Here is a 17,887-nt window from a genome sequence, read left to right on the forward strand (position 1 = left end):
CCAGTCATCTCTGGGAAAGTTATTGTGGGGTTGGGGAAAAGGGGAGCGTGGTTTCCTTGTGGTCCCCGTGCTGTGCCCGTGTTTGGCTCCCCGTGTTGTGGCTGTGGGGTCCTGGGGGGTGTGTGTGCTCTAGTGAGGGGGGCTCCGCAGGGGCGCGGTGCCAGTACGCATCACCACTGGAGTTGTCGAAATCCCAGAGGGGTTTTGTGCCTCTTTCCTCGTGTCTGGACCCGCTGTGATGAGGGGTGGATGCTGCCCGCCTTAAAAATCCCCCTGCTCCGAAGGCGGGGGGGTGCTGTTACCTGCTGGCACTCTTTGGGGTGGGGGGAGATGTGGGGCTGGGGTTTACACCCTGTGCCGAGCTCCTGCCTGCAGCCACAGCCTGAGGGGTTTTGGGGGCTGATTTTGATCAGTGCACCCCTGGGACGTGCTGCGCCCAGCTGCCCGTTCCTGTCCCGGCAGCAGATGGGCGCAGTCCTCCAGGAGGTCCTGGCCAGGCTGTTCGGTAGCGATGTTACAAATAAAAAGCTGTTTTTTTTTTTTTTAATTTTGCAGCGCTCGGGAGCAGCGCTTGCAACTCTAGTTTGCTCGGGAGGGACTTCGGTGGCAGCGCCGTGTGTAGGTGACACGCTCACGTCTGCGGGGCCAGCTGGGTGTGTGCGCGGGAGCTGCGCTCCTGCTTTACGCCAGCGAGTGGAGCAGGGCCAAGCCAGGGCAAAAACCCTGCCCTAAAAACCCTGGGGAGGTTTTTAAGCCAGCTCCTTTCTGGCAGGGTGGAAGGATTGGAACCAGGGGCTCCGTTTTGCCCCCATAAGGTGAATCCTGCTGCTTGCAGCCCAGCCTCTCGTCCCTGCAGCCCCTGCACCTTCCTGGGAGGAAGGGATGGAGCAGCCAGGTGGCTGTCCCTGCTTTTGTCTTGTGTCCTGGCACAGCTGGACCAAGAGGCTGGGAAATTGGTGCATGAGGGTGGAGGACAGGGTGTCTTAGATCAGCGTGCACCCTATCATTGTTGGCTAAAATGAAGTAGTTCTCTTCCTCCCCAAAATATTTGGGCTCTCCCGAGCACCAAAAACCCTATAGATCTTGCAATGGGGGTGTCAAAGAGGGAAGGTTTTATGTTAGGGGAGGTCTGGGCAGCAAAATCTGCAGGAGGGTGGCAGTAGCAGGGCAGCACGAGAACGGGCTCTCTGCAAACTCCCTGGGAGGAGGAGGAGAAGTGCTCTGGGGTTTGTGGCCCCGACCGTGCCACCGCCCTGCCCCACTCAGCCCGCTACCCACGTGCAGCGTGCGTGCTGACGCACCGGGCACTCGCCTGGTGTCCGCAGAGAACAAAGGGAGGCCGGGGTGAGTCAGCAGCAGGGATGCTTTCCTTGTCCTCAGCGAGGCCTGTCGGGTGGCAAACGGGTGGCAAATCCTGCACCCGCTTAGGGAGGCAGCCCTGGGGAGGGAGGGCGGCAGCTCGGCGTCGCCCTGGGGCTGCAGCGTGTGCCCGAGCTCAGCTGGGGACCTGGCTGGTGGCGAGGGACGTCCGTGTCCCTGCGCAGGCACCCGGGCACGAGTGTGCCCCAGGAGACAGGCTTGGGAGTCCTGCACGTGGGCTTTGGGGTTTGCAAACGGTCCCGGTGACATTCCCAGCGCCCTGCCCCTTGAAGCGGGCCTTGCTCTGGGAGTGACTGGGAGCTGTGAGTCCAGCATGCTGCGTGCCCATGTAGGTCCCAGTCCCCGCAGGCTCCGTGCTGTGGCAGCAGCCGTGAGGAGCTGAGCACGTGAAAAACGCACGCTTCCAGCCGAGGAAGTCAAGGGAGCGTGAATCTTCCTCCCTGCTCCCCTCCCAGCCCCGCTCCTGGCGTAGCGATCGATCTGCTGCCGGGGAGTTAACTTGGTCGGAATAGCAATGCTGCTCCCAGAGGCTCCGGCTGCCGCCCGCAGCACCCACCAGCGACCCCGGCAGGGTGGCAGGCAGGGGCTGAAGCTGGAAGGGTGCACGAGGCGGGGATAAACATCCCTCCTCTCTTCCCACTCGTTTCCATGCAGGGTGGGAAGATGGCGAGGTGCAGCCAAGGACTTGGAAGGAAGCATATGGCTCTGGAGGTCCCTTCTTGTGCTTTTATTTTTTATTTTTTTTTTAATCCCCAGCTGACAAAAAGGGAAGCAAGCTGAAAAACTTGGTGGCTTCTCTACAAGTCCCTCTCTGGGCGAGCTGCAAGTAGGTTACTCCATCGGTGGTGGCGGGCTGCCAGGGACCCTACATCGCCCTTGGTTAGAGAGAGCAGCCTGCCGGTGCCGGGGCAGGGCAGAGCACTGCGTGGTTGAGCTAGCTCAGGCGTGCACTGAGGGCTGTACCCCAAAGGACCGGCGCTGGTTAATTACTTTGTGCTCCCATGCCCAGCCCTAACGTCCGTTTTAAAGGGCACGGGCACTGCTCCGTGGCTGTTGCATAACCGGGTTTAGCAGCCGCTGGGACGTGTGGCTGCAGGTGCTGTGGTTGGGGCTGGGACAGTTCGGGGGCGCTGCTCAGGGCAGCGAGGTTTGGGAACCCCCTGGCTGCCGGATCCCGCAGGCTCTGGGGATGCAGAAGAGGGGTCACCAGGCAGGCACAGTGCCCTCTGCTCATTTGCCTGCGGGGACGGATCACCCGGCTACAGCAAGTGCCACAACTGAGAGTCAGAGTAGGGCTGGAGGCACCAGAGGTGTTCAAGTGTCCCCTTCTGTTTTGGGATGTCTGCTGAAGTGTACAGTGCTCTGACAGCAGCAGTGTGGGTCATTATTAAATTTAAACCCCTGGTTAGAGCTAGGTTGGAGGCATTGGATTTACTCCTGGAAGCAGCAAAACCCCAAACCTGCAGGGATAGGAAAAGGGTCGGGGGATGCTGGCTCCCACAGCTGAGCATTTTTACTGATGTGTGCATTGGTCTCTGAGCTGAGGCTGCTCCTGCCTTTGGGGTTACACTTAGGGTTAGAGCATAGACAGCTCTGACCCATCCCAGCCTGTCTTGCTGTCTGTCTTCCTCCCACCCTGAGGACGAGGCTGGTCCATCCCCTCTCCCTCCGACCCCACCGCTCCCGGCCGGTGCCTGCCCCCTCCAGGAACAAGCGATTCGCCCCGTTCACAGCCCCATCCAGCGCTGGAACCGAATCCAGGCATTTCTGAGACCTTCGGAGGAGTTCTCTTAGCACCAAAACAAATGCCTTGATTACGATTTCACTTTAATTGGCATCAGTCAGCGCTTTCCACTGCGAGGCTCTGACGATGCCATCAGCATGCACCAGCTCTCGCACGGCATCCCCCCAAATTCACCGGTGCCCCGAGCGGGTGCCGTGCAGATCCCACCAGAGGGCGAGGACCACTTATTTCCCTGGCTCCTCTCCACATCGCCCCCGGCTTTCTTGGCTTTATTTGCTCCTCCTTTGATTCTAATGGGAAAAGTCAAATCTGAGTTTAACGTGAGATGAAGCTTTTTTTTTTTTTTAACCCCGACGTTTCCTGTGGTTTCCACTCAGGCTTTGAAAAATGCCGTGCGCTCTGCCACTAATCTCTGCAGTGTTTTACCCGAGCCTGCTTTGCAAATGTATTTTGCCCCTGTTGTGCTCTTGAAGTAATTTTTGAGAAATGATAACTTGGCCTTGAAACAAAACAAAATCAAGCGTGTTTGTTTGACTTTCATGGATACAAACAGAAACTGCCTGTTTGCGAAGCAGAAAGGAATCTTACTCAGAAATGGGACTGCTTTCTGTGGCTCTGTGCTGCTCCATTTTACCCCCTTTACCTATGGGAATTTTTGTTTTTTGTGGTGTTCTTGTGCAATGTGACAAACAGGGCTGGTGTGTGGGGTCCAAACCCGGCCCCCTTCCAACCACCTGCAGCCCCCTGGGATGGGGCTGCCCCTGCTGGAGCCGTGGCATGCCTCGGCTGAGGTTTTGGTCAGCTGCCGTCGTGGTTTTGCAGTCGATGAGCAGAGGAGAGCCTGCCAGAGCTGGGGGACTGTGCGTCAGGTCGTGCGTCCGTGAGTGAGCGGTGTGTGCTGCCCGGGGGCTGAGCAGGATGGGGCTGGGCTTTTGGCGCGGGTGAGGAAAGCGAGACAGGGCCAAATGCAGAGCAGGGGCTGTATGAAATGGTCTGGTGGACATTATGGTGTGTGTTTGGTAGCTTGTGGTTCTGTCTGTTTTCCACAAGGCTCCCCATGCCTTTTGCAGGTAGTGGGAGCTGCCATAACCCTGGCAAAGGGACAATGCTTGGCCAGCTCTGTCCTTCACGCAGGCACCCTGAGCCATTCCCCGCTCCTTGAGGCACTCCCACGCACTTGCACAGCCCCCTCGTTGCTGCTTCGTGTTCCTCCCCTGCACTCAGCCCTATGGCACACTGCTCCTGTGAAATATTCATCTCATAGGATGGCTTGAATGGGCATGGAGTGGGTTGGAAGGGACCTTAAAGATCATCTAGCTCCAACCTTATCTTGTTCTGATGTTCTCCAGTTTCAGTACCTGGGGCGTCTTTCGTCCTGCTGCTGTTATTTAATGAGAGCTTCCCCTATAACGACTGAAGCCCAGGAGCTTCCCTGCCTGTTCCCAAAGCCCAGGTGGGGCAGGGCCATGGCCTGGGCTCCGACTGCAGAGGCCGAGGTGTGATTACTTTGCTGGTTTCTGAGTAGTGAAGGACTTGAGGGAGCACGGGCTGGGCTGGGACCAGCCCCCAGTGCACAGGGGAAGGATGGAGCTAAGCCACCCACTCCTACGTTAACAACAGAATTTTTTTCCCCTGTCTTCTTTGGTGTCTGGTAAGATCACCTTCTCCTGAAAACCTCTCTGCTTTGGTTCCTGAAGGTTAGGGAATAAATTCAGGGCTGTGGTCACCCCTCCCATGTTAAAATAGATGCATGTGTAAGAGAGTGCGTTCTGCATCCGTGCTCGGGAACTCAGCACAAACACAAGCAGCGCGGAGGGTTAGGGCTTGAGCCGCTGCTCGCTGCAGAGCCCAGTGCCACTTCACCCTGCCCTCTCCTCCTGGAGCTGCTGGATGCTTCTTTGTGGTGAGGGTTTCCTCTCTGCGTGCCCAAGGAGCCTCCAGCACGGGGCTGCAGCACCCACACGCGGTGCTTGCGCCTGGCGAGTCGATGGCTTTGCTTGCGCCGGCACGTTTCTGAAAGAGGAGTTTATTGCTAAAGTGACATGTCAGCAAATCTTAGCCACCTCTCCCCCATCTCAGAGATGGAATCAGCTTAAAGTGGAAAAAAAAAAATTGTCATATGCATGGATTTTTTTTTTTTTTCCCCGAGTGCAATTTCCATCTGAGATGAGACAAGCTCCTGATTGCTGTGCCAGAGGAGGGTTTCCCTTTATAGCTCTCCTGGTGGAACTGCTGCCTGTAGTTCGGTGGCGCTTGCTGGGCTGGGGGTCACCTCATGCGTTTCTGGAGCTGTCATCTCCATCGTGGAGCTGAGCACCTCCAGCCTACCAGCTCTGGAAAGATGCAAACCCAGCAGGCTTGCACCCTACACCCCTCTGAGATGGGAAGGGCTGATGGGGCCGAGGGGACCGAGTAGACCAGCAGCTACGGGGCTGGCCGGTGGAAAATTGCTGGGGTGGCACTTCTGATTGCTACGGCAGGTTTATGAAATGGAGGTTCAGTTCTTAGCCCTGCTATCACCACCTCACGTGGTGTTGGGAGCCCTCCTAGGTCCTATAAATGTGTGTATTTGCGTGCGGCAATTGCAGCGTTTCCTTTCCCTGGCTCCATGAGTCATCTGCTTGCTCTGCAGTCTTTTTGTGGCAGGATGCGTCCCTCTGGAAGGGAAATGCATCCTCCTGGGGGCACCACAGATGGGCAGCAGTGTCCTGCTCCTGCTGGGAGCTTGAGGGGGCTGCTGCGAGCGTTTTTCAGTCATAGGCGCTGGGGAATTGTCGTTGTGGGTTTGCGGTGTGTGGCTGTGGTGTTGTAGGGCTTCCCGGTGGGTGGATGGTCTTTGGGCTGGGGTAGGGCTTGGGGATGTGGGTGCTCGTCTTCAGCTTGCCTGAGGCACTGCCTCTTCTGCTGGCTTCAGAGCGGTTGCTCCAAGTTATCCTGCTGGAAAAATCTTGGTCTAGCAGAGCTGTCCTTCACTCCTTCCGCACCGTGCCCATTCCTGTTTACTGTATTAGAGCTCAGAGACCCTTATTTTCCTCTAGGAGGAAAGGGGGAAAATAGGAAGGAATTAATCTACGGCCACATCAGTGGGAGAACGGGCTAATAGAAATTGTAATGAGAACACAGTGCCAAACAAACAAGCAAATGGGAAAACGCGATCCCACCAATGCAATAGGGAGATTTATGACGACAAAGGGGCTGATCCAGTGCTCATTAATGTCACCACGAGTCTTTATCCTAACTGTAATGGAGTGTGGATCGGGTCGGAAGACAGCATTTGAGTCTTGCTACAATATGCAAACTGTTAACGCACCGTGCGCGGAATAGCAATGCGGAAAGCCCTCTCCCAGCAGAAACAGTTTGCTCTTTGTTGCATGCGGCACCTTTGCAAGGCGAATGTGAAATACCTTCTGCTCCCCTTGGGTTTGCTTTTCAGAGGTGCAAGGCTGCGAAGGAGCCGCCGAAGTCTGAGAACCAAGCTTAGCTGTCTGGGTGCTGCGGTGTCTGCTGAAATGCCAAGCGCGCCTTAATCATTAGTATATTAAAAATCTCGCCTTAAGTAAGGTTTCTTCAGGCAATTAGTGGTGTTGGCTCTGCCCAAGCAGCAGGCATGCTGGAAGGCAGTCGATAGTTTATATGCAAAGAGAGGAGATGGGAGAGCAGGCGGGTGGCTACGGGAAGTCCGAAGGCAAAGGGGTTTCTGCAGCTGGATTCCCCCTGGAAGGAGAAAACGGGGTCAGGGGGTGGGGATGGGGTGCAGGGGGATGAGGTGGGGACACCCTGGGGACGGTGCCGCGTCGGAAAGGACACCAAGGGTCAAACAGGAGACGTGCGAGTCCGGCTCTGCATGTCAATGAGGACAGAGTAAATAAGGAATAAAACCACCTTCCAACATGAGCAGCTGGTGAAATATCACAGTTTTTTTGTTGGTGTTTTTTTTTTTTTTTTTCCCTCCCAGAGATGGGAGATTTTGACCGGCTCTGCAACCACAAATGGCTCTGACACCTGCATCTGTTTTATCAGACACATGCAGAGCCCCAGACATGATCCAAACATTCATTTCTTTGGATTTTTGAGTCTGATTTTTTTTATTGTTTTCTCATGATGGGACCATTATTTTCCCAGCATTGCGTTTGCTGTTCAGCAAAACCAGGGTACTTAAGTTCTTGCACATCTCTAATAAGGAACACAATGGAGAGCTGTTGGCCAAAACAAATTCTCAAAGGTACAGAGGAAGAGCAGGGCAGCTCCAGGTTTAGAGTCGCTCCCAAATCTGTAGGTGGTTTGGACCTACAGGTAGGCACAGAACTGACATTTGAGGTCAAGTTTGGGTTCTTGCCCTTGAGTCACCCAAATTCAGTATATTACAGGTGAGGGGCTTTATTCCAGGATAATCTTTATTACATTACATCTCTGTTCTTCTCCTACAGTCCAATACCAAGGTCTTGACTTCAAAGGAAGAGCAACCTAGGTGAAAACTTGAGCAAGTGTTTTCCAAGTCTCCGAAGGTCTGAATCTCATCTTGTATTGGCATTCAGTGCGAGCTAGCACCTGCCTCTCGTACTTTTATGTGAAAATCTCACACTGAAGTTAGTTTGCTACATAAGAATATACACATATATATATATATATATATATACATATTCTGAAAAAGATCTTTTTACAAGGAAGAAACATATTTTTTCTTGTAAGAAGAAAATTTTCTTTCTTTCTTGCGGACCTTGACTGGAAAATGTTTATTTTAGAATTTTCTTGTTGGGAAAAGGGCAGATCTGGATTTGGTTGAAGGAAGAATCTTTTTCTTTTAGTCAGGGTTTGAGTTCATTGAAGTATCTTGTCAAATTTTACAAGAAACATTTTGATTCAGCTGAAGCAAGATTTAGGGATTTAGAGCGTCTTATGGGAAATAGTGTAATTTTGACTTCATTCAGTCTCAGAAGGGAAAAATTCCTGGAATCAGTTTCCCTTGAGCTGCAAAAAATCTTTTCCTGCCCACCTCTGCTGCTTTATGTTTTGAAATCAATTTTTTCTCTCTTACTATGTCCTTCCTATTGCTTTCTTCTAGCTGCGAGATCTGTTCTGCTTGGCTTGAACAAGGTTTCTGTTGAATATCAGCTCTCTGAGGCCGAATTTTAGGCTGTCTGATGCATGTTGTGACCCTGTTTGCTCAGCAAACTTGTGCAGCATACAAGTTGGCAAAATGCTGTGTTGTGTGGGGAGGGAGAAGTTTGGGTAAGGTGCTCCAAAGCACCCTGGTGGTGTATGTGGGACGTGATTTAGTTCTCTGCAACCATGAGGAGCAAAATGCGTCCGATACCCTTGATGTGTGTGCTCCTGGGAGACTGAAGGAAGCCTCTCCCCTCTCCAGATGTTTATGCTCTGTGCCCTGGTAGGACCTGGTCAGAAGGCCAAAATCTCCTCGTGGGTTGTGACTGCTTTGTCATGGAGATGGATGTTTGGGGGAGATGCCTTCACCAGGGCACATCAGCTGCATCTCCTAAATTTCTCTGCTTGTCCTTGGCTGGTAGAGGACGGCAGCTGCAACCTGCTTCCAAGCCAGCAGCGTGCAGGCTGTTGATGGTGTTTAGCAAGACGTGGGGCTTCCAGCCCAGGCACATTGACGTGTCTGGAACCAGCATCTGTGACATGTTGGGCGTGAGAGGCCCACCTGGATCAGCTCAGTGACCTCTGCCTGTTCAAGTGGCACTGCCCTAGGGAGTCTCAACAGCTGGCCACGATTGTGGGGTGATAAATGTCCTCCTGGTCCATCTAGGAGTGCCAAAATCTCGATGGGTGGGCATCGTGTAGAAGCTCCAGCCACCCTGCTAGGACCAAGGCCAGGCTGGACGGGGCTTTGAGCAACGTGGTCTGGTGGGAGGTGTCCCTGCCCATGGCATGGGGTTGGAATTAGATGGGCTTTGAGGCCCCTTCCAACCCAACCCATTCTCTGATTTTATGACCTCGGTTGGTTTGGTGGGAGCTGGGCCGTGCCCTCTGTGTTGCGCTGGGGAGGAGAGGACATCGCCGTGGGGTGGTGTCCTGGGGGCACTGGGCTTTTGGAGGCATTGAGGGAGGCTGGGACCTCGCAGGGCTGGGAGATGGGGAGATGTCAGCTCTTCCTCGCAGCTTCCCTTTGCGGCGCCAACTGTCAGTAATTTAACTAACGTTTTGTAAATAAATGTGGCATTCGGACAGCTGTCACCGCGCCTGTTATAAACACTCCTTTTGTCACTAGAAGCTGGCAGTGCCGCTCCGTTTCCCCTGCAAATGCAGCTACCACTGCCAGTTAGCTCCTGGAGCCAGGGCTGTCAAGGAGCCGCATGCCGGCCGGCGGCTGAGAGGCTGTGGCTTTGCGCAGGGAGCCCAGCGAGGCATTGCCAGGGCCTGGTGCGAAGGCAGCTTTTGCATCTCAGAAATAAATAAATGGCCTGATCAGCGAGCGAGAAAATCTATCTCAATGATCCCAGGCGGTCCAGCTGCAGTGCCGGGGGTGGCACTTGTCCCTCTGCCACCACATCCCTGCCCTGTGGGGACCCCAAGTAGGGTGCGCCCAGCTGGATCCTGGCTTTGGGGCATCCAGGGAGCGATTTGGCAGCAGCACCACGATTGCTTTTCACATTGGTGCCTGGGCTCTGCGCACATTAGGCCTCGATTTCGGTAAATCCGGTCTCTCCGGGACTGGGTTGGATTGGAGCGCGGAGATCTGTCCTTGGAGCCTGTTGGTCTTGCTTGTCCTATTAGGAGCATATTCCAAAGCTTCAGGCAGTCTGGATGCCTCTCCTCCTAACAAGCCTGACTGGAGAGAGGATGCTGTCGTCTTTTTCCTTGATGGGAAGTCTCGATTCCCAACCTCCTCTCATTTTTCAGGGACCCTTGCACCTCCAAACCTCCCTCCCCTGACCCACAGTGCTATCAGGAGGTTGTCTCCCGGTGCAGGGTGTTACAGCTTTCTGCAGTCAGCACCTCCAGCCTCGCTGTGCTGCACTGATGTGTGATGCAGGCAGTATAGGAGCCAGCACATGACATCTCTCTCTCTAAGCTGCTGTAAAATTAGCTTCATCTCAAGTGGCAGAAAATGATCATATCCTTGCTTGAGGGCGATGAAGAATATTCCTGAGTCACTGCTAGTGATGAAACAGGCAGAAAATCCAGAGTGATGCACAACTGCCCACTCGGTTTTAATCGCCGAGGCTATTTGCTGCTGCAGAGCCTGCAGAAGCAGCTTCCTCCTCCTCTCCCTCGCCTCCATCCATCACCTCATAGTGACCCAGGCTGCTCATCCCAGCAGGGCAGGGCCATTTCCAGTCCCACCAGGGCTACGAGCACCCAGTGCCTCTTTGCTGTTCCCCGGGAGGAGAGGAGGGGGTAAAAGCTTCCTTTTCCAAAGGGAATAGAGGAAACAGAAAGCAACCCGTGGTCCTCAGTTCTCCTCCTTGTAGGCTGCACAAATCCTGCAGCCTGTGAAAAGCCCTCCTCCAGGATCACCCTCATCTCCACAAATTTCCCCTGCACTCATGTCTCAAAGGCAGCCGCCGCGCCTAGGAGAGCGTTTCCTTTCATGTTCCTTCCATCAGCTTTAGTTCAAAGCTATCTCCCTGGATTTTTATGTCACTGTCTTGGAATAAAGCACCCCCTTTCCTGCAACTGCCAGCTCAGTGCTTGGGAAACGCCTTGCCAAATTTGCTGGTGACTAGGCCAAGAAAACCCTTCAAAACACTGATGATCAGAAGCACGGCACTGCAATGCTTTCATCCCCTGCATATGCTCCCTGCCAGCCTGTCAGAGCTGAGGACTCCTCGAAGAAGGCTCCCTGCAAGCCTGGCTTTGCCAACTGTCCCCATGTTTAGCATCAGGTCCCCCACACCCAGGGTGGAAAGGTCTATAAACCCCTGGGGAGGTTTGCACGAGGCTCAGGGCTCTCCTTCGTGTCCTGCTCTTTGCCCACCTGCAGATTTGATTCATCGTAGTTTTGGGTGGAGAACTGCAGCAGTTCTCCAGACTGTGCAGAGCTAGACACCTGAATGAATGGTCTCTTTTCTCCTCTCAGGACTTGTCAGTATTTATCCCTTAACCTGATTTTAGATGTTCTCTATCCTGCAGATTTGCCAGGATATGCTATTCATACAAAACTCTCCTGGTGTCACACTTCTGCTAGCATAGCTTAATATCTCATACCAGCCTGCGAGGGGAATAAGCAGTGCTGGCGAAAGCACAGATGCGCAGGCATAAATGTGTCAAAGCGGAGGTTTTGCCAGCGTAAAACCATTGCAGAAGCTCGCTCTCCTGATGGAGATTGCCGTACCAGCAAAGTTTTTACGCGCTGCTTGGCCGAAGCCAGGCAAGTTTCCGCGAATCCCGCTCTCCTCTCCATAATCCCCGGCAGCTTTGCACGCCGCGCGTTGATTTGTCTCGGTGATCATGTCAGCGCAAGCAGGTGCAGAGCTGCAGGACATACGCTGAGCATCTTGCTTTGGTGGTTGTTCCAACACGGAGCCGCTTTATCCTCGCGCCGCACGGCGTGATAAACGCGCCTTCCTCCTCCCCGGCTTAATTTCCTTTTTGCCTCATCCCTTCCCCAAACCCCTGGTGCCTTTTGGGTGAGGTTCAGCAGCAAGCTGGGGGGGAAGACGAGCACTGAATTGCAGAGCTGGGTGGCGATTTGGGGTTTTTGAGTGTCAGAGCTCACCATCCCCGAGCAGGCTCCTCTTGCATTCTGCACACGCCGACCATCGGCGCGCACGGAAACCGGCTATCTCTCTCTCCATCTAGATATATATCTAGATATATACATACACCTTCTGCACAGCTAATGAACTGAGATAGGTACAGAGCAGGGGGAGAGTAATTCCTGCGGATACCTGCCGGGAGACGCGGGGCACGGAGATAAAGGCAGCGGGAGTCGGTGCAGATGGCGAGCGTGGAGACTGCGGGTGCCCGCAGGAAAGCGATGCTTTGCCAAAACGGAGCCAGGGGCACCTGGGGCAGGTGGGGGGACAGGCCAGCAGTAAATGCTCTAATCTTTTCGCCGGGTGCTGCCAAGTGCTGCTTGTTGCTCCTGCTGTGGCTCTGAACCGGCCCCGCTAACCGCTGGAAAATCGGGAGGCTAACGGGAGGGGGAAGGCCGGCTTTGTTTGTGGCGTTTATTTTATTTTCGTTCCTGGCTTGGGAAGGAAGAAATAAAGTTGGATTTCAAGTGGGGTTGTTGCAGTAATGGAGGGAAATGAGAAATGCTCTTCAGCTGCCTTCTCCTTCCTCGCGTCCCCATAAATAACCCTTCTCGCTCAGAGACGGCTCGCCTCTTACTTAGAGAGCCCATTTTGGTTGGCTTATTTTTTTTATTTTTTTATTTTTTGCTGCAGCTCAAGGGCCCCTTTCCTGAGGGCAGTGCACCTTGTCAGCACCTGGCATCCCTTGGGGCTGCTCCCTGGGAAATTGCTCTCTCTCCTCCCACGAGCCCTGAGCTCCCAGGCTGGTTTTGGGGAGCCCTCGTGGTGGGGAGCACTGCTCCCCAGCAGCCATGGCTCTGGGGCATTGGCGCCCTCCCGGCTTTCCAGCCAGCTGCTGATGCCACAAAGGTGCCAAGCGCTAGGGGTCGGTGCATGGGGGATGGACTTCCAGGCTCTTGGAGAGAGAGCCAAAAATTGCTTAAAATGCCCACGATGCTCTTTAAGGATCCTTCGGTGTCCCGCCAACACCCAGGCTTCATAAAACCCGGTCCAGCCGTGCAATGGCTTTATCCAGCAGTGAAGCATAGCTTGCAAATTGCATTTGGGAACCAAGGAACAAAAAGTGTCATTGCAGAGATGTTTCCTGGTATCTGTGTGATCTTCCTTCAAGGATTTTTGGACAGATGTCCTGTAGAGTTTAGCCACTAGCCTGGAAGTCACTCAGACCTTCCTTGTGAATTTATGGAAGCAGGGTGTAGACAATGGCTCTTCCCCTGCATGTCCCCTTTCCCCTTCGCTGTTTCTGCTGATTTCTGTGAATCCAACAGCTGATTTCATTCAAGTTTTGCAAAGGGCTGGGTGGTGTTTCTGCGGCTTCCACGAAAGCAGGCAGGCTGGGTAGGTGCTGACAGACCCCGTTAGCTGTCGGAAATAGTGAAGGAACGAGCTCAACTCTTGTACGAGACACCTGAGAATCCACACGGGCATTGGCTTGATGCAGGACTCAGGGGTTAGGGAGCTTCAGTCTGAACTGGTGTCGCATAAAGCACCCAGACGTGCAGGACACCATGGGTCCTTCGTTGTGGTGTGCATGGAGCTGCTCATTAAACGCAGCAAGGAGACCAGGTGGGAGGGCTGATCCCTGCAGGCTGTGGTGTAAGGCAAATGGTGAAGAAAATGTGGTGGTGATGGAGATGGGCTGCCTGTCCTGGCGTCAGGAAGAACCGGAAAAGCTCAGGGTTTCGTTCTTACCGCTGCCGATACCGAATGGGGGAGGTTGTGCTTTGCTAGGCTAAATCTGAAGTCTGCAGCAGCTGGTGGCTGTGGCACTGCTGAAGCGGGCTGGCTCACCCTTCACTTCAAGGGAGAAAAAAAGCACAACAGCAATGATGAGAGAGGAAAAAAATTTAAAAAAAGCCCATAGCTCGCTTTCCAGAAGTTCCTAATGCTGCAACAGGCAAAGCATTGGAGATTAAAGAAATAAAAAAGCGAGGGAAAGAGGGAGAAAATGCATTTATGAGCTCTCAAGCTAACAGCATGCAACTCTCATATTATTTTTCGTTCTTAGCCTTTGAAACAGAACAACGGCCCGGAGCCTTCTCGGCAGATGGACAATGTGCATGCCTTAACCACTTAACAGCCGTTAGCCTAATTTCACGTACCGGAGCCAAATTAAATAATAAGTAAGAGGCTATGAAAAGCTGGTTTGGAGGCTGCGTTACTGCCTTTCACTTGATAACCTTCTCATAAACAGATGCTCTCTCTCTACCCTATTAACCTTGTCTGAGAGCGAGGGGGGGGCTTTGGTGAGGCGAACAAGCCAGGCTGGGATGGCGAGGGGGGGGACGAGGTGGGCTGGGGGCAGATGTGTAGGGCCCAGATGTGCGGGTCCTCCGGAGCTCGCCGCCCACCCCCTGGCCGTGGAGGAGTTGCAGAGCAGGAGCCCGTTGTGCGGCTGCGTCCAGGTCGTTGCAACGTGCCAAACGATTCCTCTCGCTCAGCGAGCCCATCTGTACCTGCCGGGAGAGGCTGCGCCACCCGGAGCTGGCTTCGTGGGCAAATCTGCTTCGCTTGGAGGAGAGGGGAGATGGAGCCCACACACCCAGGAGGGGAGGTGGGCCCGTGCTCCGTGCCCCTCTGCTCCCCGATTTGAGCTCAAGCAGGGCATGGGGGGCTGCAGCATGCTCCGTCCTGCTTCTGCCCCTTTCGGATGGAGGCGTTTTGCTGCTCTTTGCCTCTTCCCCCCCCCCCCCCCTCCATGTTGCAATAGGAGCAGTAGTACTTGCCTAAGCTTTGGGAATTTGCGAGTATTAATTAGCTTGCAAAATGCTTTTGACGTTAATGTGGTCATGGGAGGGTGAAGCATTTGCAGGTGTGCACAGAAGCAATTGGTTCCTTTTTTTTTTTTTTTTTTTTTTTTCTGCAAAAGATCTGGGGGTGGCTGCTTTATTTCTGCACCGACCTCCCCGCCACTACCCCCCTGTTCTGAATTTCAACTTCGGGCCCCTCAAAGTTTGTCGGACCAACCCCAGAATTATAGACGACCGTGAAACCATTTTTGGTGAAAGGCTTTATTTATTAAAAAGTTATCTTCCTTCATTAAAAAGATGCATCAACAGGGAATAGGTGGGCAGCTCCTGTTAGCACAGCACACCATGCAAGCTGGTGCCCCAAAATAATGCGCTCCTGCTGGGTGCTTTCTCAGCTGCAGGAGCTGTGAGATGTCCTCTAGGTGCAAGATTTCCAGCAGTTTCTTGGTGCCAGCTGCTGGGTGCACAGCAAGGTCTGGAGCAGAGACAGAGACGTGGCTGCTTTGGTCGCACGGAAATTTGACTTCTGTTCCTTGTTGGTTTTGCTCCTTCCTCCGAGCTGTCACACAGGCTCTGCTTTCATATGCAAAATCCGTCATCTGACTGGTACGGAAGCCAGCTTTCTTACAAGTTTGCTTCATTTTGGTCCAAGGAGGAGTAAATTACTCGCAGCCTGTGGCTGGGACGCCTGGAAGGGCTTTGTGCTGGATGGACTCTGAGGTTCGGATGAGGCTGAATCTCATTTCACGTGGCCTTTCCCTCCTTGGGGCACTCGCAGTGTCCCTCTCCTGTACCTGGCTGCCTGTCTGTACGAGACTTGCAGGTACTTAATGTCTTTGAGCCATCTGTTCTTCTGTCAAATTTAGTTAAAATTGGCCAAAGACTTCACAAATTATTGGGGAATATTGCTAGACAGAGGCTCGCAGGCAAAGAGAACGAATGCATAAGCTCATTCCAGTAGGTGTCTGGGCTAAAAATACATCGGGGTGTATTATTCAGAGCCGAGACAGCTGGGGAGATGGGAACCACATCCAACCTTTCCCCGTGCGGGGGATGCTCTGTGGTTTTGACTTGGGTCTACTTTTTTTTTTTGGTGCTGTAGAAAGCTTCTCTGCAGAGATGGGCTTTGCCTTGGGTGGGATGAGACCCCTGCTTTTCCATGCCTGATCTCAGAAAGCCTTGGGAAGAGAGAGGAGAGTGGGACACCCCTTGGAGAGTGCATAAGGTGCCTGTCTTCAGACAGGGTGACTCTCATTTTGGAGGTGCCTTTCTCTTCTCTTTGATGTAGGTGACCAGCACAGGCTAAGGTGAGATGAAATGTATCTGTTCCAGGAGACAAAAAGCAAAGGAACCAGCAAAAAGCCCCCTCAAAGGCTGGGTGGCTCTCAATCAATTAGCATTTCTGTAGGAGCACAGAAAAGCACGAGCAATCTGGGATACTTGCTCATGTAACTGCAGGTGTCTGGGATGATGGATGTCTGCATCTGAGCGTGTTGTCTAGTCCCCCTTTGCAATCGGCTGGAGAGCAATAGGCCTTTTTAGGGTGCAATTCATCCCAGTCTAAGGCAGATGTCTAAAATAGGTCAGACAGATTGTGTCCTAGCAGTGCCTTTTTCTCTCCATTTGCTATAAAATGGGGTCCAAATGGCTAGCTCGCATGTGGATGTGATAAATCCCAACCCAAGCATTTAGAAGTGATAGGATCAAAAAAGGAAATATCTAACACCCATCAGAGGGTGGCATTGGAGCCAGGTGCAAGTGTTTGGCTGGCAAGCTGCAGGAATGCACCAGATACTTCTTCAAGCAGAAATGGGGCAAGAACAGACGTGTTTTGGTGCTTTTATTTTGTTTTGAATTGGTTTGGGGTTTTTGATTTATTTTATTTTATTTTGGATCCTGAGTCCATTTACGTCTCATCCCTCTAACTTCCAGAAGACTAAGCTAAGCAATTCTGGACATGGTTTGTCATTAGGCACCTCGCACAGCAACCTGCGAGTTCATTAGCATTCTTTTAGCGCTAACGAAATGTCCAAGCTGCATCTTTTCTGCATGAGAGGCTGAAATGCTTTAGCAGTAAGGGAAAACCAGCCTCCAGTTCAGACCACCCGGAGCAGACCTGCTCTGCCAGCAAAGCGCTGTTTGTGTCAGCGAGGCAGAAACGACCCCCAGGAGCAAAAAGAAAAAGCTGGTGGGGAGAAAGTTTTATCTTTATGAACGCATCCACAGCCTTTATAAACGCATCTGCAGGGAGGGCTCTGCCAGCGCAGCTGCTGGAGGTGAGTTTGTGCAGAAGACTGTATGGCTCCCAACATCTGCAGTTACAGAGAAAGCAGCAGGGTTATGTTATGGATGCTCTGCCCTCTCCTGCTCCCGTAGGAACCCGGAGGGCTGTCTGGCTCTGCTGCGTGCTCCAGGCTCCTCTGTGCTGGCGTGCCCGAGGAGACCCGGGTGCAAGCATCCGTTCTGGCTGAGGCCACGAATGTCGAGGGGTGCAGAGGAAAAGTCAGCACGAGGGGGTCGCTGTGCCCTGCCTGCCTGAGAGGCTTCCATTGATTTTTGTTTTCTTCAATGGGAGCAGAGCTGACATCCATTAAGCAGCCTCACGGCCTCTCCGGAGCAAGGCATGGAGGCAGCAGAGGCTTCACTGCTGATTTTCTCTCTTTGGCTTGTGCATTTCTCTCCTGCTGCTCTCTGCTAACGCTCAGCAGCTCGGGCCTCAGTCTGGGAGGCATAGAGGGGTTTGAGAGAGGAGCAGGAGAAACATGAGGTGGGACTGAAGCTCCCCTCATCTGACTCATCCCCGGTACATATCCGTGCTTTGGGAGGCCCACTATTTATTTAACCAGCCTAGACATCCACGGATAGCTCGTCAAAACAGCCGTGGCAGAAGATAGCTGGGAGAAGCTATCCCTCCTGGCTTTGTCTGGCAGCTCTGATGTTTTTCCTGCCCGTCTGCGGGTGCTGGGCTCATGTTGGGATTGCAGATAGCGGGACGCAGGGGGAGCCCTCAGGTGCCTTGGTGGGCGCTGGGTGCTGCTCCACTGAAAGGCAGCTGCAGTCGCTTGGGCAGAAGGATTTCTTTCTTCCTCCCAAGTTTGCCTAAGAAAGAGGCTTGAGGGTGGGTGGAAGCAAGAGAAATAATAGATATCTAACATATGATACAGATTAAGCTTATACAGATCATATATAAATACACGTTTGACGTTAGATATTGTCTGATGAATTCTCAGCACAATATTTTGCTCCGTGTTGTGTTTATTTACTCTTCCTCCCCTTACTTTCGGTGTTCT

The 17,887-nt window shown here is 53.2% G+C and overlaps 1 protein-coding gene across 2 annotated transcripts in view; it reads left to right on the forward strand.

Moving 5' to 3' along the window:
* Positions 1 to 17,887, forward strand: part of NTM (neurotrimin) — a 326,258-nt gene that overhangs the window by 192,522 nt on the left and 115,849 nt on the right. The gene's annotated exons all lie outside the window — the stretch shown is intronic.

This window comes from Cygnus atratus, chromosome 22 (genome assembly GCF_013377495.2).
Source record: "Cygnus atratus isolate AKBS03 ecotype Queensland, Australia chromosome 22, CAtr_DNAZoo_HiC_assembly, whole genome shotgun sequence".
NCBI classification, from domain to species: Eukaryota; Metazoa; Chordata; class Aves; order Anseriformes; family Anatidae; genus Cygnus; species Cygnus atratus.